We start from the raw sequence: 22,420 nt of genomic DNA, 5'->3' as shown, positions 1-22,420 counted from the left end.
AGATACAGACTAACACGGCTGTTACTCTGAAACCTGTGAATAACTTGGATTTTAGCTGGTTTGGATTAGTGCTACTTTTTAGGGGGGGCTACCTGCTGGGCTTATATGGAGTAAACTCTGAGTAGTACCTTAATTCACAAAAATCTTGCATAAGCGTACAGCTATTCATATAAAAGGGGGGCAGAATAAGTGACACGCACATTTATAAATTGTTTCCTTTCTTCCTAATGTTACATTTCAAACATATAGAATTTGTCATCACCTTGACTTAGCCTGGGTAGCCTTTTGTTTCATCTGCGACCCTCATACTGCTGTCCTGACTGTTGTCTGCTCGGAGTTAGATTACTGCAATTACTGCGCCACATGGCATAATCATTCAGACCTACATTTTCAGAAGAGATTCATGATTGTAGGCGCCTCAGTTTGTGGGCATGCAACCTGAGACACTTTAAAGGGGTCTGATTTTCAGAATGAGCTGAGTAGCCCTCTGGATATCAGGGCCCGTTAAGGTGTCTCAGTTTGACACCCAAACATGGAGGCACCAGGATCCCTAATCACTTTTGAAAATTTAATTGTCAGAAATTGCAGCTGAGTAAGGACCTTAAGCTTTGGTCCATTCTTAAAAATAACTTTTAATATAGCTTGTTTTTCATAGCCCGTACAATGTGTATAGAAATGTATTGTGCTGCCAGAATCCTTTAAATGGCTGCTTATATAGTGGAAGAATTGGTACCACATTTTTGAAAACCTTCATTAGTGTAGATCTTGGGTATATTTAGGAGATCCTCTTTAAGGTTCATTGTGATGGGTTTGGGCTGACCAAACTCATCCATTAGGGATCACATTGCTGTGGTGAGTCCTAGGATGTACATATCACTCCTCCTGACCATCTTGGGTCTATCTTTATCCACTGCTTCCCACTTTAATAAAGACCTAAGAACAATTTTTTTTCATAGCCCTTTCTTAGAAAGTCAGCTATTGGCCCCTTATTTATTACCTCAATGGATTCTATTTGCATAAATTAAGAAGATGGGATTTTAAAAAATGCATTTTATAATATTTTTAATTACACTGTTTCATATTTTTATGCTGTGCAGCTTTGATGTAGATTGCCAGAGCGGGTTATGGAAATCTGCACTTGTGCTGTCTGGTCTATACCTCTTTGTGGTCTATACCACAGACCTGTCAATCCAGTGCCTTTTACTAAATTCACACACACACACACACACACACACACACACACACACACACACACACACACACACACACACACACACACACACACACACATGTTTTAGAACAACAGAAACCAAGCAGCCTGTGTTTTGAGTTATAGAAGCAGAAGAAACCCACCTGAAACTGGTTAACTTACATGCAACTTGCATCCTCCTTAGGTTAAAGGGCCACTTCATTTTAAAATAATGTAATAAAAACACGGCTGTCAAGCTGAGACCTTGATTGCCAAGGCTTACCATAGAATGTAGTTTTATAGCCAAGTGATAAATCCCTAAAAACTGGGGTTGATAGTTGCAATATGGACTCTCTCTTTTTCAGTGAGTCCTGCTCTAAGGTAGCCCTTAAACAGAATGTCTCAAAGCAAGGAAAGGATGATGGCATATCAGTTATACAGCTACATTTGGTCATATGCTGCAAGCAACACGTTAATTTATTTATTTACTTATGTGTACTAACCCCCAGGGTTTGTATGTTCTCAGCCTCACTTCGATTCTCTTAAAAAAGACATGATTTCAGAAATCCTTAGCCATTGCTACACTGATCAGGCCTTTGGTTTAGCCAATACACAAAATCTATAAAGACTAATTTTTTGATAAAACAAATCGCTAAAGACAAATTGACATTATTGTTTGAAGTTCATGGCATTTCTGCTAGTTTAGTAACATAGAAATGGAACGGGGGCCTGGATTTGTGTGGGAGACCTTGCCCAAAGTTCTAACCCTTAACACATTTTATGCATTCTCTCTCTGGCTTATATACAGGAAATGTAATATGGTTTTGATTAATTTCTGATTTCAGTAAGTGCAACTCAATTACTGGTATTTTGTGCTGCTGCTATGTTTGGACAATAATTCAAGATGACTGTTCTATTTGTTTTATTGATGAAATAATCAAAGATAGTATCTAAAAAGATCACACAAAGACAAAGCATTCCTACTGTACAGCTAAATCTCCACTTGGTTCTCTATATAAAGACTTTAAAAACACTAAGGGCCAAATATGAGGGATTTTGGCTTGAGTACGGATGAGGGTAGAGGAAGAGAAATCAAGACTCCTGGGATCCATTCCTGGCTCTGATAGACTACCACTAATTTACTGTGTGACCTTGACTAAGTCACTTAACCTTTCCGTGGCTCACCTTAGCTAACCATCTGTAAAATGGGGATTAAAATACCTACCTCACAGGAATTCTGAGAGACTTAATCCATGTTTTCAGAATGCTCTGAAATCCCCAGATGAAAGGTGTTATAAAAATTATGATTATTCTCCATTTTTAAAAGATAGAAGCTGCTATCTGAATGCAGAAAACATCCATGAATCAAAGAATCCACATTTGCACCCACTAAACTGCTTTTTGTCTGTTCATCTTAGTTAATTTGTCAGAGTAGTTTATCTGTTTGAGATGAGGATTCTCGGTGGTCTTTGAATGTAGCCCCAATAGGCTTGCCAACTTTCTAATTGAACAATCCTTGCCTTGCCCCTGCCCTGAGGCCCCGCCCCTTCTCTGAGGCCATGGCCCCGCTCACTCCATGCCCCCCCCGTCACTCGCTATCCCCCACCCTCACTCACTCCCTCATTTTCACCAGGGAGGGGAAGGTGGTTGGGGTGCAGGAGAGGGTGAGGGCTTTGGCTAGGGGATGTGGACTCTGGGGTGGATCCAGGGATGAGGTGCTTGGGGTGCAGGAGGGGGTTGGGGGGGTGGGTCTGAGGGGGTTGGGGTGTGGGATGGGGTATGGGCTCCGGGTTGCGGGTTCAGGCTCCGGGGTGGGGGCCAGAAATGAGGAGTTCAGGGTGCGGGAGGGGGATCTGGGCTGGGGCTGAGGGGTTCGGAGTGCAGGAGGGGGTTCCGAGCTGGGGCAGAGGGTTGGGGCATAGGAGGGGGTGTGGGCTCCGAGACAGAGTTTGGGTGTGGGAGGGGGCTCAGGGCTCAGAGATGGGGACTGGGGCTCAGGACCGGGTGAGGAGTGCAGGCTTTGGGCGGCACTTACCTCGAGTGGTTCCCCGCAAGTGGCAACATGTCCCTTGCCTCCTAGGTGAAGGTACAGCCAGGCAGCTCTGCAGTCTGCCTCTGCCCTCAGGCACCTCCCCTGCAGCTCCCATTGGCTGTGAGTCCTGGACAATGGGAGCTGCAGATCCAGCCCTTGGGGCAGGGGCAGTGCACAGAACCCCTGTGTCCGTCCCTTTGTCTAGGAGCCGAGGGACATGTCGCTGCTTGTCACAGGGAGCAATCTCAGTCCTTGTTGGGTTGTAAATCTTGAGAAGATTATGGATGGGAGAAGCTGTTCAAGTAGGCGCTTTATGTGGTGATCCAGGATTAATTGTATGCAACTGTGCAGGACCCAAGAACAACAAGCTCAGTAGAAGCACTTTTTTCTGAAATTACATTTCTGAACAGCACACTTAGAAATATGAATAGAAGTTCAATAGTAGTGGAAAACCTCACCACTCAGTCCAGACTCACTTGCTGTCTTGAAGACAATAATTAGAAACCCTTAGCATGTGGCGATGAAATAAATACAGGATAGTTATAGCTTCATGGCCATATCGTTCTGTATTCATGGTTCTGAAATTAGAGCTCTGGGCCAGATGCTTCTTTGCCTTGCCCCTGGTGCAGTCGTTTACCTTAGTGCACAGAGGATGGAATAGTCTAACATTCTGATTTACTACGGTTTTGACTACAGAAAGTTTAAGACAACAGAGAATCTGGCTAGATAAAGTGTGGATGCATAAGGGGATTAGAGTGGAAGGAATCTCTCTCAATTTATGCTCCCATGCAGAAGCTGGTTACAACCGCAATCCTTACATTCTCACCTTACACGACTATGCTCCCCTGTGCATCTGGGAACTGCCAGTGCTCCTAACTGAATGGTAGCTATAACGCCACCATACAATCCTCCACTTGATCAAAAGGTATGCCTAGCTAAGTCTGTAATTTTTATAGTCAAAATACAATCTGTGGCATCTCGAGGAATAAAAAGGAGAAGAAAACAACAGAGTAGGTTAGTACGGATCATGTCATGTGTTCTTTCCTCAGAATGTAGGGCTATCTCTATGAGTCTCTAAGGCTGTCTTGTTGAACTTCCATGATTAACTGAGTTATTCAATTTTTGAATCAAAAGTTTTATCTTGCTTAGTAAAGTCTAATCGGATATTCAAATAGTAATACAAGATTCAATGATTAGTATGAGAGGAAATGATGCTGAAAAGGATGTGGAGAAATTACTAAAAACTAAGCTCACTTAAGTACTGGACAGTCTGTATCTCACTGCATGTCACTGAGACCAATTTGTAACACTAGTAATTTGGGGTTCTCTGAATTTGAGGGAGACTGTGATCCTTGCCTCAAATGTACTTTGCTTCCAAATGTAAGGTTTAATGCACATTTTTCCTTTCTTTTGTGGATATTGTGAGCTGGTGGACTCTTCAGACACTGGGACAAGGGTTATATCTCCCTGGCTGAGGCATGTGCAAGTGGAAAGATGTATTAGTCATGTAGCTCCTAACCTATGAGGCTGGAATGGTGGTTTCAGTTCAACCCTTGAGTCTGTAAGAGGGGGATCCAAGTCACAGTTTCCACCCCTGCTCTTCTTCATGTATCCCTCCCTTGTCATGCAATGGCAGTTGCAGGATACAAGATTTTCAAAAATAGGAACATAAAATTAGGCCTCTAAAATCCATATTTTAAGCACCTACTTTTCAAAAATGCTGAGCATTGACTTCACTGGGAAGTCAAGTTGCTGGGAGTTGAGCAACTCACAGGAAGTTTTTAGCTATTTGCAAGATAAGGAGTTGGAAGTGCTGGGAATGGGAGTTTGCCAGCTGAGCCTTGTTGGGACAGCACCCACCATCTCTGCGGTAGGGCCTCACTTTTGGTGTTCCTGTGACATACTGAGCAAGGAGGGGATTTTCTGTAGAAAATCCGGTTTGTCTCTATCCTCCTCCATTTGGGCTCCCACAGCTTCAGGAAAAAGCTCACTTTATTTTCATTTTCTTTGGCCAGCCTCTTCAGCAGGCAGCACCTCATGTAGAATTCTACCTCCTTCCAGACTCCCACTGTCTCCTCCTGACACAACTACTTTGCTATGGCAGTACACGGGACTTGTCCAGCTACACCTCGTGCACTCTGCTGGAAATTTACTTGCCCCTTTCCAGGAAAGCCACATTTCAAAACTGAAATATAGTTTTTTGTTTTCTCTGTACTTTGAACAACACTTTCCTGTGGAAGATTATGGTGGTTCCTGGGTTTTACTTGAAACACCAAACACTCCCAACAGTGATCTTGTATTTATCCTTCTACCTTCTATTCTAGTCTATATAGCTTCTTATACTGCCCTCATTATCATGATCTCTGAGTGCTTTTCAGCTGTGCATTAAGCAACACGACTAACATATGTCAGGTGTGGTTTGTTCCCTCTCTCAGTCACCCCCCAGGGGAAGAATTGTGCGTGCCGTGTTCTGGTTTTTTAAATGTACACACTGCTGGGTGTTTGTTAGAAAGGGCAAGGCTGAAGAAGTATGTCCTGCGAGTGGACGGTGGTCAGGTTTGGGATGGACTTTAGCACCTGTGGGAATTTGTCTCACTTGCATATGGACCTCCATCAGTCTGCAATGTGGACACTTCCCAGGAGAGAGACAGGAAGAAGAGCAAGCGAGTGTGTGTGTGTTTGGTCTAAGCCATTTGCCAACTGTCCTTCCTCCCCAGATACTTTAACTGAAAACAAATTTGGCTTGTTTACCAAATACTTGAAACAAGACGCTCATTGAAATGAATGGTTCATTGGGTTATATAAATGTAGAAACAAAGATATATACCTAGACAAATGAATAATCACAAGGCAGAGTTGTACATTACAAACAGCATTAAAGAAGCTGCCTTAGATAGGTCTCACACAGCATTAGCTTTCACGTGGAAGCACTGAAATCATAAAGAGCAATGAAAGATATTTGAGGACAACTGAAGACTGTATGAAAAATGAAATAGTGGAATTCAGTGGTCCATCTTTCAAGATTTCCGGTACCCCAAAGATCCACATTGTTTTGTGTAAAAGCAGTCAGATGCTTTTTTTTTTTTTTTTTTGCCTTTTAATACTTTACTGCAGGTTTAATTGCAGCAATATTTCAATGCCAAAGAGAGTAATTTGCAGCTTGAATACAGCATTAGATCAGCAATACCCTACATTTTAAAACCTCAGTATAAAAATAAGCATTTGGTACTAGTACTAGTAGAATTCTCATTTCCTGTTCAACTTTCAAAGAAATTGAAGTTAAATGTCTATATTAACGTTTATAAAATTTTAGGAGTGATTCCCTTATTACATAATTAGCCTAAGCACTCTGAATATCTGTATATCTGCCGATTAGAGACATTACTCAGAACATGCCCTGGAACAGCTGCATTCCTAGGCAGAAGAAGATAGTAATGTGGCCCTGGGGGAGAGCTTTCCATTTTGTCAGAATAAAGCATTATTGGAATACAGTTATTACAATTCAAAATTGTTCACTTTAGGGGAAAAAATAGAAAAAGTGCCCTGTTAATAAAAAAAACCCTTTCCTAATAGCTCTAAATTCATTCTTTAAAATTCTCTGCAGTTAGGAATGCAAGTAGCCAGAGGATTTTAGACACAATGTACAATGAGGAGGAACAAGTAGACACTCTGACTGCATACAGCTTTCTAAAACTGATCACATGGATAGCAGGTGACAATAGATGTCACAGTGTGACTGCTTAGCATTGTGAGTCAATTGATATAGCGTGAGCCAACATTAAATTAATTTAAAAGTAACAGCATGAAGTGTCTGTCCGCGTGGTCAAATGGCCTTACTGCATATATGGTAAGGTTAACAAGTTGTAGAATTTCATAAAAACAGACACAGAAAGTGTGTGGTGAGATTGGACTAGTTGGGTTTTAGTTCGAAGTCATCTAAGTCTAAGAGGCTGATCACTTCACAATAGTTATAATCATCTGCTTCCCACCTCCTCCCCTTGCCCCCGATCCTTAGCCATCTGTGTTGAGGTGCAGGTCAACCTTCTGGAAAGATCAGATCAGCAACTCAGGAAGAAGCAAGAATTTGTACACAAAAAGCAAAAATTCTATTTTTGTAAACACTAAAGAAAACAAACAAACAAAAATAAAAATCCAAAACACAGCAAATAAATAAATACAAATGAAATCCCCATTTCCCCCTGATATCAGTATTTCTATTCCAAGCTTTCCCCTTGAATACTTCTTGACTTACACTGATCAACAGCCCTTACTCACATGAGCATATTTTGACCACATAGGGTTTATATATATAGCAGGTATCCCATGAGGGGTTTACTTGTTTAAAGATACAGTGTTACATTCTTATTATTGGCTGCTGCATCCATATACAGTTATAAGTACACTACCATTGTAAAAAGGAGGTTTACCGACCACCAAAAAAAAAAAAAAAAATAGAAGAAGAGTTATCTGGCCTATAGAGAGACATTTATAGAAGGCAAATGGTGGGCACTTGTGTTACCACTTTGACTTAACATACAAACCCCTTAACAGTGTGTGTTCCTAAACAACCCCTTTCTCGCCTCTAAGAAAAGAAATGAAAGAGACCTTGTGATGGATTAGTATAAGTCTGAATGTGTCTACATCAGTCTGAAATCTTCATTTTATTCTGTGAACGCCATTTTGATTATAAACCGTACTGTACTCTTCACTTTTGCACTGTAGCCTCTATCTTGACCTGGGACACTCAAGAGATGATAAGTGAATTTCTTACATCTATCAGAGGGGGCTAACAATGGGAAAGCCATTTATAGTCCTCCACTTTGATGGTCCTCCATTCAAAAAGGTCTACCCTAGAACAATAGTTGGGCTCCAATCCACAGGAAAACATTTTTCTCCAGTCACTCTAAGTGGGGCTTGATCTAAGCAACTGATCACCTGAGAAGGGTTTTGAAGCTGTTTAGGAAGTTATCTGATGGAGGAAGCCAGAACTCTATTTAAGGGCCAGATCTTCTTGAGGTGTGTCTCTCTCTGGCCATCCAGCAACACAAACAAGAAGACTGAGTGCGAGAAGAAGGGTGCAGGAGGTTTTGGGCTCCTGAAAGGACACTAACCGAAACTCAAAAAGTTCTTACTGTAATGAGGAGACTGGAGGGAAGGCTTTTGTGTCTGGTGTGTGTTATGTTTGCCTAGATCTGTAATGTTTCTGATTTATCTATGAGTAAAGTGTGTGTGGTTTAGAAGTTTATTTGCAAAGTGTATGCAGTCCCTTATTTAAACTCTCATGATGAGGTCTCAGAAAGGTTAAATAATAAACTGGAGTGCCCTAAAGAGTGGAGCTCTGGGTAGGGCATATTTAAACTACTGGGGAGTGTTGGGAGTCAAAACTACACTTGGGGTTTAGGGCAGCTGGGCTATGATGTCCCACACCCCAATCATAGGGGAACTAGACAGGTATCTGTTCCCCAGGACTTTGTCAGAGAGGCTGGACTAAGAGGTAGTGTTTGGATGCTGCTAAGGCACAGTAGACCTAAAAGCATGTAGGATCCAAAGGTTATGTCCCATATAGCAGCCTGGTGTCTGATTATTCTATGAGCTCCCCTTCCTGGGATCCTCAAAAAGTAGAGTGGCCATCACTTCTGTCACGAATGTGTTGGTGCTTAGACCAAAGTTTATTACCTAGATATCCCTGAATGTTTACTTTCTTCTATAACTAGCAAATATAGCGCATCATCCTTCATGCTACCTGCTTCATGTGTCTTGGTGACCCACTGAGAAAAGCTCATCCTGATATTTCAAAGGCTTCTCCATAAAGCCAGTTAATAAGACTCATCTGATTCATTTGACCCAAGCCCATAACTTTCTGAACAATCTTGGTAGGACTGAAAATTGTATAGGTTGTCCTGGCAAAAAAACAACAACCCTCTTCAGGCTACTGCATTCCTCTCATCCCTCTCTGCTTTAGCTGAACAAGCAAGATAGAGGAAAGAAGGGATATGCTTTTCTACAGGAGGACTTCATTGTCTTGGTTGGATTCTCCAATCCATTAAGCCCACTTTGTGCCATCCAAATAGTATAAAGAGGCCTCAAACCAGCCAGAGGCAGCAGCTGGTGAATTGTCCTGTGACGGGGAACTGTCTGCTGTCAGAAATCTTGTGGAGGTGGCTCCTGCCACCCCCAGTGAAAGGGGAAAGAGGGCATGTAGAAGGCGTGGGAAGACATGGGCAGGACAGGAATGGGACGGGTCTGGTGGAGTGAAGCTGAGCTTGCCTAATTCCAATTCCTCCACTGGTGGAAGTTCACTGAGCGACTTTATGCTGGCGGCAAAAGCTAGGGTTGCCCTGATGCAGCATGGCCCTGAATCAAGAAGCCTCAATTGGTATCCTGCAGCCCCTTTCACTTCTTCTGAGTACATCTTGGATGAAGTGAAGAATCAATGCTCTTATGTATCTGTGGCATTTCTATAGTGCCCATCACAGTACTATCTCACAGTAGCATCTAAGCACTTACATATGAGATTATGGAACTTCTCAATAGTATGTAAAAATAAGGAAACTAAAGTATTTTTGGATTATCTCTGAGGCTTGAAAAATTTTTACACGTGAACAATATTAGAGAAACCTGAAAATTGTTCTAAAGCACCCAGAGTTTTGGTCTCTGACCTCCAACCATCTTCAGGGGAAATTAGAATTTGTAGAAATTAGATAAGTGTAATAATTGCCACTCCTCACTGTAACCATGTGTGTATCTCCATGCTCCCTATTTTGCCAAACATTTCTGACTTGAAATTCAAAATCTGACTCAGAAGCTTGCTGGGCTAGGAAAAAACTGAAGCCCCAAAGATCAGGATTTCTCCCCTCCCTCCCAACATCTATGCAGTTTTAGAGGTGAGGTCTGACTCATTGTAAAATAAGGACTGTCGACAATATCCAAACCTCCATGCCCCCCAAATTGAGGGATTTTGAAATCTCAGATTTTGATTTAGGTCTGTCTCTAAAAACAATGTTATTTGTATTCATGTAGTAGTGGTGAGACCATCGCATAATTCATATATCATGATTATTTAGCCCTTACCAGACTCTGCTTCTGCCTGCACAAGGAGGGGGAACCAGAGGTGCTCAGTGTTCAGTGAGCCTTTTGGAGGGGGTTGGGGTTTTTTTACTGTAGCTCAGTCTTAAAATGACTAATTATTCCCTCAATTTTGGGTAAATCATGGATGTGCCCGGGAAACAGTTTGCTGGATTGGGCACACTGCAGGGCAGAAGTAGCATGAACAGATTTTCTGCCCTCACCTGAGGAAAGTTTGCCAGTACATTAACAAAAGTGGTGTGAATGTATCAGGAGCCATGGATCTATTACCATCCCCTCCCCTGGCCCGTCTATACCAGGTAGAACAGTCATACAGTAACTAAATCAGGCACCTCCCTGTCCTGTTGCCGGACTGCTTTATCAATATATTTTCTTCTTTTTAACTCTTTCACCAGCACTCCTGGTTTGAATCCTCCACTATCTATGGGATTCACTGGTTGGCCTGGTTGCTACTACATGGTCCATCCCTTCAAAATTAAGTCCTTCAAATGATTGTATTTAACCTTAATAGACTATTTTGTCTTGGCCCTACTTGGCAGGCTACAAGGGAATTGGATCATCTGATACCTCTTCTGATTGCATTCAAATTGGTATGGATACTTTGCTCATGTCAGAAGGAGAGCAAGTCCTTGGTCTCTCCTTCAAACTAGGTATAGCTTCTCCATGGTAGATATGATGATCAATGGCATAAGTGCTATGTCCAGCAAAAGAGGCAACAGGCATTTCAGACTAACCCATGGTTTCCAGGTGATATAGGCAGGGAAGCCTTCTGGGGTTGCTTATACATAAGGGAGAGACTCTTCAGAGGTCAGACTCACAGAAAAGTATATTGTGTCTAACTGCACTGCGGTGAGTGGGGGAACAGATTAGATTTTAGTGGCATGATTAAGTGTCCCAATGACACTGCAAAATGTCTAAAAAGTTATCGACATTGAATAATATCTCAAGCTAGTTAAAGAACCAGACCATGTGCCTGACTAGGCCACTAGCAGGGGCGGTACATAGTTAAGATTCACCAGTTATTAAATGATTATTAACCATGTGCTGTACAGACATGAAACTTTGTTTAGCGAACCATTTAGGGACATGGTAAAATGTTGCTTATGTCAGACTTTTGTTGTATTACAGTAGTTTTGGTTTGCATTGATAACTTGCTGCCATATTCTAGGGGCTCATAAATGTATGTGTATGCAGACTAGGATACAGCCAGTCAGATTGCTTCTGCATTTTCCGGGCAACTAAAAATGCACAAGTAAATTTTGGCTGTGAAAATGCTTTCTTTATAAGCATCCAGATGGTAGGGATGAAGACTGAATTTCCATCATTGCACGGTCAGTTGGATAAAGAAATATTTACTACACTCAAGAAACTAGGACGGGTGGGATAGAATTCTGGGTAGGGTTCTCAAAGCCAGTAGGAGTTATGCTCCTGTCACTAATTAATTGGGACTGTAAACTGCTGGCAAAAATTCTAGCAGACAGGCTGCAGGATACGATCTGTAAGATTATTAGCCCAAACCAAGGAAACTTTGTAAATGAATGACTACGAATTGAGAACTACAATGAAAATACTGAATATTATCTAAAAAGCTAGTGGCATGCAGGAACCTTGGCAGCCTTCGCAATCAAAGATAAAAAGACCATTGACAAAATAAATGTGAGATTTCTTACATGCCACTGTAGACATCTCAGGAGTAAAGTCAGTCATTTTTAAGTTGGTAAAACTTTTATACAGAGCCACAGAAGAAATCAGATTTTACAAGCAACCTCCTGTCAGGAAGATTTGCAACTGAGAGGGAAGCATATCAGGTTTACGTGCAGTAGCCTGATTTTTTTTCAATCATTGGTTTTAATATTTTCTGAAGAAGTGAAGAACTGTAATGTTATCACACAAATGTACATGCAATATAATTGTCAACAATAACAGTGTGACACTTGGTATTCATGCAAGTAACTTACAATAAGTAACACAAGCACCCCTGGTTCAATGAAAATAAATGATTACATACTAAGCGTGAAAGAAGTGTGGGTATTATACATGGATTTGCATCTCACATTATCATGTTTGTCAGAAAGTCTTAGTGACTTTATTCTCCAAATTTTTTATTCTGAGTTTCCTTTTCACTTGCATTTGCAGCGCCTCCATAGATTTTACATTACAAATACTCAAGGCAAAAATGGCATATAGAAAAGAAGAGACTACTTGCGATGGGCACCAGATTACCAAATAAGATATCAGAAAGGCATGCCTGTGGTAAATTTCAAGGGAGAATGAATCAAATGAAACATATATGCAGGCAATTTGCTGCTCACAGCGGTGGACTCAAAAAAAAAAAAAAAAAAAAGGAATCTGTGCCCCATCTTCTAACCCTGGACCACTGGACTGGGTTCACTACAAATATTGCAACATCAGAGGGAGAAAAAATGCTACAGAACACTAGATCTTCCAAGGAGCAGGTCAGTGGCTTAGGGTTTGCTTAGATAGAAAATAGTTTTAAGTACTTGGCCCCAGTCCAGCAAAGCACTGAAATATGTGCGTAACTTTCACTGAAGTATCCTGTAAGGAGAAGTCAATAGGACCACTCCCATGTTTAAAGTTAAGCACATGCTCAATTCCCTTGCTGTATCAGCACCATAGGGATTAAACTCCACCCAGAGGTTGTCAAAATAAGGGGGTTTAATGTCTTCCCTCTGTTGAATATGCTCCTCTTGTCAATCAGGGAAAAAAAAGATACACATTTTCATTGTATCTTTCTAAGTGTATTATTTTTATCGTCAGCAGTACCATCCAGGGTTAGTCTGTCCATCTAGGTTCTTATATAGCCCTCATCATAGTATTTGTGTCACAGCAAAGAATATAACACAAAGTTCATTTGTTTTGGCTGACATGGCAAGAAGTCTGTGGCTGGCAAGTGGTGGTGGTATCGAGGGGACTGAAATAGACGGAATTTTTATTTTTCTCAAATGTAGGGAAGTATTTCCTGGTAATAAATGTTATGTTCCCTATCAAATGAGCTACAAAGGGTAAATATCATGTCAAGGACAGATGGCACCAGATAGAACAATTACAGTTCTAAGACAAAAGGATCCATCCACTCATTCTGGGCTTAGAGTCACTCTCCAAGGTGAAATGGTTGCCAGTCAAACACACTTTGGTTGTAAACAGAAAAATGAGGAAGTAAAAGATTATTAGAAGCAATTTTCATTACTACTTTCTAATTCACTGAGATATCCTGCAGCTATTTAGTATGTGGGAATATACTACAAATTTGGTATGTGCAGTTCAAATTCAAGCTCCTTTCCTCTGCCTTAAGTCCCTGCATAAAGTTGTCACTCCCTAATTATCCGCCCTTGTCTCTTTTGACATCACCTCATATCCTCACTACTCCCCCACTGATGCCAACCTTGACACAGTGTTTGCCTGCTTCTTCTACAAATGTCCTAGTACTTTCTTCTACTCTATCCTTACTTGTGGAATACCCTCCCTGACTTGGTCTGATGGATTCTCCATCACCTGAAGTCTTTACATCAAGACTAGTTGTCTTTCTAAAAGAGATGCTCTAGCTCAACTAGACTAAAACATAACTAAAAGTTATGGGCTAAATGTAGGAATTACTAGGTGAAATTCTATGGCCTGTGTTAGCTAGGAGGTCAGAGAAGATTATCATAATGGTTCCCTTCTGGCCTTAAAATTATGAATCTGTGAAAGAATGTCTAGCTTCAAATAAATCCAGGCAAGACTGAGTTATTTTAGAGCAGTGGCTCTCAACCTTTTCAGACTACTGTACCCCTTTCAGGGGTCTGATTTGTCTTGCATACCCCTAAGTTTCATCTCACTTAAAAACTACTTGCTTACAAAATCAGACATAAAAATACAAAAGTCTCACAGCACACTATTACTGAAAAATTGCTTACTTTCTCATTTTTATAATAAATTAATTGGAATATAAATATACTACTTACATTTCAGTGTACAGTATATAGAGCAATATAAACAAGTCATTGTCTGTATGAAATTTTAGTTTGTATGAACTTTACTAGTGCTTTTTAAGTAGCTTGTTGTAAAACTAGGCAAATATCTAGATGAATTGATGTACTCCCTGGAAGACCTCTGAGTATCCCCAGGGTACATGTACCCCTAGTTGAGAACTATGTATTCAAGGAAAGAGAGACTGTGGTGATGTACATTTTAAAGATAGCTAATCAGCTAACATTCTGGCAAAATCCAAAAAATACTGTCAATGCAGAGTTCAATGAACCATACTTAAAACTAAAAGAAAAGTTCAACATGCTATTAGAATGGCTGAAAGTAGCAACCAAAAGTGGAACATCATAGTAGTTGGATGCTAGGTTTTGTTTTTGAAAAAAATAGTTGCAAAACTGAGGTGAAGGAATAGAACTTTACTAGCCATGGAAGTATTCAATACCAAAGTTGCCTGCAGAGTCTGAATGGCTACAGTTGTTAACTGATACAAAGTAAAAGGAGAAATGTTTATAACAGACATACATAATACAGAACATTTCTTCTTGTGTGCTAGCCAAAAGGGAATTGGCTCCTCCTGCAGCTGATTGTTCAGGCACCACCTTATTGTTTTGGGCACCTGCAGTGTTTGAAGGATTTTCTCTCTCTCTCCTTTATTAGCCACACATACACTCATTTAGTGTAGTGAGATATAGAAATGATTTTTTTTTTAATTTCACAAATTAACACATTTTCTAAGCAATGAACTTGCCCTGCTTAAGTTTATGGCACATATTACAGTATTTCACTTCATTGTTGACTAGGCCTATCAGTTTCAGGGTTCTTAAAAGCAGTTAAAATAATGTTCATACTAGCAATAATTAGCAGACAGACTGTATGAATAATCACAGTCATTCCCACAAAGATTTCTTGTTTTCACAGACCAATCCATTACCTGCTTCAATGAACCGTCTTGTTGTTAATTTGCAGGGCTTTCACCCCTAGGTGATGGAAATACCTGCCCTCTTTCCAGTCTCCCATTAAGTATGGTTTTCAGTAATATGTATAATTCATGAGAAAAATTTGTTTGTCAAGCATTCCAGACAGGTCACTTAAATCCTAGATCAATTGATAATGTTCACACCAACATGGCCTGGCATGAAAATAGCTCTGATACGGACTTCACTCTTTCTTTTTTTTTTTTTAAAAGAAACTTGGTTTTTAACTTTTAAAAATCTATCAGTATGACTTTAAAAAAAATTAAGTAGAACAAAGCTTTTTAGATTTTTTTTGTGACTCTGAATATATTATGTATTCATGACATACTGTGCTAAAGTCTAATAGTAAATACAAAGTGTTGTTATAAACATAATTAGAACATTTAGGACTATATTCTGGCTTTTCCTGCAGTGGTGGACAGGAGGACAAGAGGGGAAGAAATTTCAGGGAACCTCTTTGTCTCCACGGACACCGGGCAGGATCCAGCCAGAATAGGGAAGCTAGCATTCTTGTTGTACTGATTGTTAGATGAAAACTCCCAACCTACATCGCATTCCCACACCCCCAGAAAAGAAATTTTCCCCCGGTGTAAGTCAAAGTCTCACAAGCAAAATCTAAATGTTGGCACCCTTCATAGCGAATAGAATGTTGAATGTTCTCTTTCCCCTGTAATTATTGGGGCTACTCAGTGCTGGAGTACACTAAACTCCTAAAGTGCCAAAAGTGTGTCAGGTGCAGCATGACTTGAAGGCAATGACTGTAGGCACTTCAGCAGCTGAGCCACATAGGTGCTAACCTTGGTGGCTCCCAGCTACCACTCAGGCATATGGCTAAGTGAAAGGGTACTTTACAAGGGCTAGCAGGAAAGCAAAAGTTTGCAAATATCCTAGGTACAGAGGCTCGAATAGTTAGAGTTCAAAATCAGCAATAGTAGTTCTCCTTTGGGCCTCTGGGGCAGTCCAACTGAGAGTCAGGGCTCTACAGGCCTGGTGCCTGGGATGCTCACTCCAGTCCAATCTCTATTCAAGCAAATAGGAGGTTGCAGTTTTCCAGGCCAGGCTCAGTTAGCATTTCTCATTGGGACCCTTCTGCATTGGCTCCCAGTCCAACCACTGCTGCTCACCCATAAGACCCACACAGACTTGCAGCCACCTGTAGTGTCCAGAAGCTACACCCTGTTCCTCACGCAGTTCCTGAAGGGAAGTAGGTCCTTTCTGCATCCTGTTTCTGGATAGCCATGCAGCTGCTGCTCCCACTGGGGGTCGAGGGGGAGGGACACTGACAGGAGCTGTTGTCCCCTGCTTAGCAGATCCATCACCCACCTTTTATGGTGAAAAGGTCCTATACTCTGTTACCCTGCATCTTGTGTAGCTATTGGTGGTAGTTTGGAGTGAGTGTAAAACACTACTAACTCAGAATGGAAGCATTTTATACCTACTTTGCACTGGCATATATGATTGAACAACGTGTAAGGCAAGGGAGAATGAGGTCCAAAGCTTTAACTGACATGATTCTTAGTGTGTGTGTGTGTGTGGGTAATCCTGCCCCCACTGAAATCAATGGGAGTTTTGCCATGGACATCAGTGAAGCCAGAATTTCAAGGAGGGACCTGAATATGAGAGTACAGTGAGGAGGATTTGGCCCTTAATGAGCCAGTTCCTAGAGTTTTGATGCTCATTAAGTAAGAAGGTTCCTGTTTATCTAAATTATTAACTTGTGAAGATTATGCATAATTTCAGAAACTATTATTTTCCTCAATCATAAAATCATACTTTATTTATTTTAGTGTTTCCTTTTATATTTAAAGCACCCATCTATAACTCTGAATCCCTGAAGTGTAAATACTGTACAATAAATATAATTAAAAATAGAAATATGTAAATGTGACATTTCAGTGCACAGGTGTAAATATATCAGTCTGCTACAACCTAGCATTTTCTGCTCATAAACATTATTGCCTTATTGTTCTGTACTCACTGTGCTTAATTCTATAGTAATTATAATGTTGGTTCCTACATTCCTTAATGTAGAGAACTTTATACAAATATACTCGGAGACAATATGGTGAAGCATATATAAATAACACTGTCTAATTTAATATTTTTAAAATAATGAGTCAATCAGTAGAGCTCTTATACTGAAAACTGCTATATATATTGTACACTGGAACCTTAGGAACACACAACTCCTCTAAAAGCCTTGGGTGACCTCGGGCAAGTCACTTGCTCTTGCTTTGCCCTAGTTCCGCAGCTATAAAATGGAGATAATAAGAACATAAAAGCTGCCATACTGGGTCAGACCATGGTCAGTTTTGCCCAATTTTCTGTCTCTGACAGTGGCTACACCAGAGCTTCAGAGGGAGAATACAGAACAAGGCAATTATGGCGTGATCCACTCCTGTCTTCAGCCCCTGGCTTCTGGTAATGAGAGGTTTAGGGTTACCCACAACATGGGATTGCATCCCTGACCATTTTGTCTAATAGCCATTTATGGAACTATGCTCCATAAACTTACCCTGTTCTTTTTTAATCCAATTATACTTTTGGCCATCACAACATCCCATGGCAATGAGTTCCACAGGTCAACTGTGTGTTGTGTGAAAAAGTATTTCCTTTTGTTTGTATTAAACCTGCTGCCTTTTAATTTCATTGGATGACCCCTGGTTTTTGTGTTGTGTGAAAGTGCAAATAACACTTCTCTGTTCACTTTTCCCACACCACTCATGATTTTATAGACTTCTATCATATCCCCCCCCCCTTAGTTGTCTCTTCTTAGCTGAACAGCCTTAATCTTTTTAGTCTTGCCTCATATGGAAGCCATTCCATACCCTTGATCATCTTTGTTGCCTTTCTCTGAACCATTTCCAATACCCATTTTGAAATGGGGTGGGACACAGTATTCAAAGTGTGGGTGCACCATGGATTTCTACCATGGGTGTGACCCTATGAACACCCCAATGCCAGAGGGCAAGAGGCTCTCTGGTATCCAGCAGTGAGCCTTAGCTGGCCTGACCAGCTCAGTGTACCCCAATTTACTGCTCTCATAATCCATATCTAAAAGGTGTCATGCAGACTGTCAGATGTGAACTGGTAATGTGTTCGTCATTAATATTATTGTGTGGTGTAGGTACGGGTGACACAAGAAATATAAATATGTGCTGGTACTATATTCTTAAAATGTGTTTGGCAGGTAGGGTTTAATACAAAGACAACTTTATTGGATGGGGAGGGAAAAGAATGAATCTGGGAAAACCAATAATTAATAAATTAACAAATGCTATGAAATTAAACTTCCATCCTCCAGGGTGTCTTAACCTCAGTTCTCCTCTGGCAGTGGTGAGTGGTCAATGTGTTTCAGCCACTTCCCTCTTTCCAGCTCCTCATTCACAATTTATTGTCCCAGGTTGATGAAGTCCAAGGATTCTGGCAGGTCAGTGCTGCATGGCCTGCTCTAGGTCTATACCACCTAACCCAGCTATGGTGATTTCAGCTTTAATTGCTGGGTAGGGAGGCCCACACCAGAGTTCCTTAGGTAGGCTGCTGTTCTCTCCTATAGCTTCAGCTCACGCTATCGCTGCTCTGACTCAGCTGCTACCCTGCCGCCACCTCAGTACCTTTTGCTGTTTTGCAGCAGTCTCAGCTAAGCTCTTCCATGAGGGATCAGTTGTATCTAGGACCCTTAACAGAGTCCTCACAAACAGAAGGGCAATCCTAGCAGGGGGGGAAGAGCTGCCCCTCTTTCTACCTCCCCGTCTCCAGGTCCCTTATCCAGCTGTGCCTGACTGCAGTCACATTTGGTGTAGGTCCCTTGGCCCCATCAGGGTCAATAGCACCAAACTCAAACATTAACTGTATTTTAATCAAAATCTACCAAATTGTCCCATAACTGAAATGTACATGAGGCCTGGCCCATTCGGTCAATTCCCCTTGCTGTCCAACAGATACCTCTGACAGCTCCCTTGCCAGTGGAGCCCCTGCCATCTGCAGTTCCTAAGCAGCTCTGGGAGGCTCTTCTTGCTATTCCCAAACAAGTGTCAACAGAGAGCTCCCTAGTCTCTAGGGCTTCAGCCCACATTACTTACATCTCTAAGTAGAACTGTTTCTAATTAAAACCATTTCCAATGTTTTCCATGTTTACCAAGGCATAGGGTAGATATATGACCAAAAGCCTGTGGGTCACATTCTCTAGCTGGTGTATCCTAACATTGCTCCATTGGTTTCAGGGGACTTATGGCAACTTCTACCAGCTGAGCAATTGACCTAGATTTAAATTTTCTTTTTCCCCTTGTGTTCTCCTGGTTGTTGAGAATACTGAAATCATTTACTTGGTTCTGGCTTGGATTCTTTATTTTAACACACTTTTAGCTAAAAGATCATTTCATTACCAAGAACGTAGATCATGAAGTCTCTAACTGAGGGGAATGTGTGGGCTTGGAAACTCGATTTGTTTCTTGATATCTACACAAATCTGTCTGTTTATGAAGTATCCTTTTCTTTATTACTCAGACAGGGATTGTCTCTTTTCAGTACCCAGCACAATTATTATTATTTGTATTATGGCAACACCTAGGAGCCCAGGCATGGATCAGGGTCCTCTTATGGTAGACACTGTACGAATGATTAACAAGCAGATGGTTCCTACCCCAAAGAGCTTCCAGTACTGTCTGGGTCCTTTGGGCACTGCAATACTATAAATATTGACTACTACTGACAAGGTCTTCATTGCTTAGAGATGCAATAACATTATATATCTCACTGTATTCTTAGATTCCATCATCATAGTTATATGTAGCCAGATTGTGCTTGATCCTAGAGCAGTTGCACAGTGGAGTAAGGTGCAAGAAGTCTTCCTCCCTTCATGTATCCTATGCAAGGAGAAAGTAAATTAATAGTCTCAGGCAAGCACAGGGGTTGATTTCTCCTTGAACCCAAAGGGATGCATATTACACACAAGGGAGCAGCGAAGCTGGGTCATGGCCCCAGTCCCCCTCATCTGAGACCACCCAGTATGCGCATGCTCCCCACGCACCAGGAAACAAAGAGAGAGAGATTGTGTCTCCTGAAGCATGATCCCTCCCTGAACTCTCATGGTGCATCGTGGCTCTGATCATCCCTAGCCTTGTCTGTGCCTATCTGGCAGAATCTGATCCTTTATGAGTATGCTGATTCCCCTTCTCTTTCTTTAATCACATTCTAAGAAACAGTGCAGGGAGCTGACCTTCTGAGTCATGCAAATGTTAAACATAAAATGTTTAGTTATATACCACAGAAAAGAGCACTCAGCCGTGTGTGTGTATGTGTGTGTCTAAGTTATACCTTGCTGCCACAGTGAGGGCCCTTATCCAGCAAGGCAAAGGAGATTTACCCCAACTAAGGGCAGACTGTGTTTCCACAACAGAAACAAGATGTAATAATGTTTTACAAATGAGAAATCTTTCCCTCTTTTCATTTGAAGTACACACAAAAGATTGAGTATACATCCCTGTATTAACATGAGCAAATGAACAGACAGGCTTTAAAGGGCTTAATCTGACAATAAAATGCTCTGGTTAATTCCAAAATGGGTTTAACTATTTGATTTGCTGCACTTCAACCCCCCCCCCCCGCCCTGGAAATTACATCATCATGCATCATGACATCACTGTCCAGGATCACATTATATATTTGTAGGAGATAAACATTTTTAATCTTGGCCCATCTTAAATTGTTTCATTTGGTATAAAAAATCGTAGGTGTAAGAATTTTTAGTCAAAAGTTAGCTCTGGATATGAGGATATGCTTCATTTTATATTTGAGCCTGAATACCCTTGAAAATGTTTTTTTCTCCTGAGCTGTCAGAGAAAAATATCAATCCTATTTGTAATAGGATCAGAATAAGTATAAAATACAAGCAACGACCCCTGTGTTCTACCACTTTTGAGCTGGAGTCCTTTGAAACCTTGCGTTTCCCTATTATCCAAGAAGAGCTCATCAAACATTTGTTGGGCCCTTACAACCCAGACCAAATGTTATTACAGAATGTCTCATGTTCCCTACTTTGCTACCTCTCATTGGCTGACCCAGAAGACATTGACTATGGACCAAATTCAGACCAAATGTACATGTTCAAGAGAGCTGTAACCTGCTTACATGAGGGCTGGATTTTGCCCTAAAATTCCAAGACAATTTACCTGATTAGATTTCAGCCACAGTCCACTTATTTGGCGAGAAAAAGGTGGAAACGTGGGCCTGCTCTACATTTAAAACTTATCTTGGCATATCTACATCCGTCATAAGTGTGACCCAGTGACATATCTATGCCAACAAAACTCCCAGGAGAGATGCATCTGTGGAGACAGAAGAGGGCTTCTGGTGGCAAAGCTAATGTTGTCTGGGGAGCTGGTGTTCCTATACTGGCAGGAAAAACTCATGGTAGTATACACTGCATGTATGCTGGGAGACACAGGCTCTGTCATGTAGACATAGCCTTGGAAGGTGATGAAATGACAGCTCCAGGAGTATGAACTACAGGGCACTACACAAGAGCTTCGCTTGCTTTTATACTTTCCTTTAGGCTCCAGCTGTTCAAGACCCCAGTGAAGGAGTGAGCAATGGGCTATGTGGGAGCTGCAGAAAATATTCCTGATGTCTTAGGAGATAGTGTGAAATCTCTTCATAGAAGGTTTCATTTATTTATTTCAAACTTTTTGTTCCGGGCCCATAAATTCCCAAATAGGCCACTCAAGAAGTCAAAGTGTTGAGGTATAGGTACACTGTCCAGATACCAGACTCAGACTGGTGGGACAAGGGCACTCCCGGAGAATGGCTTTAAAGAATTTTTCTCCATCTGATCCTTATGAGGGGTCAGATTATGTATCTAAACACATCCAGATTCTATATAAAAAATCTAATGACAAATATTAACCTCAGTGTGTAGCCCTCGTCTGACCTTACCAAAGGTAATGAGGATCAGATATCTCAAAAAAGCCCAACTCATCTGGCTATTTGTTATTTCATATTATTCATGGTTCCATTGAGAATTGGCTCTTCTGGCTGTTATGCTTTGACTGGCTAATACCATGATGAAGTTCAGGTCTGTTGCTTGGCCTCAGGTTGGGCATTATCTGGCCCACCAGGTGACAGGCAATCTTGTGGAGGGGGAAGAATTTGTCATAT

The sequence above is a fragment of the Lepidochelys kempii genome, chromosome 2 (assembly GCF_965140285.1).
Source record: "Lepidochelys kempii isolate rLepKem1 chromosome 2, rLepKem1.hap1, whole genome shotgun sequence".
NCBI lineage: Eukaryota > Metazoa > Chordata > Testudines > Cheloniidae > Lepidochelys > Lepidochelys kempii.
This window is presented reverse-complemented; position numbering follows the sequence as displayed.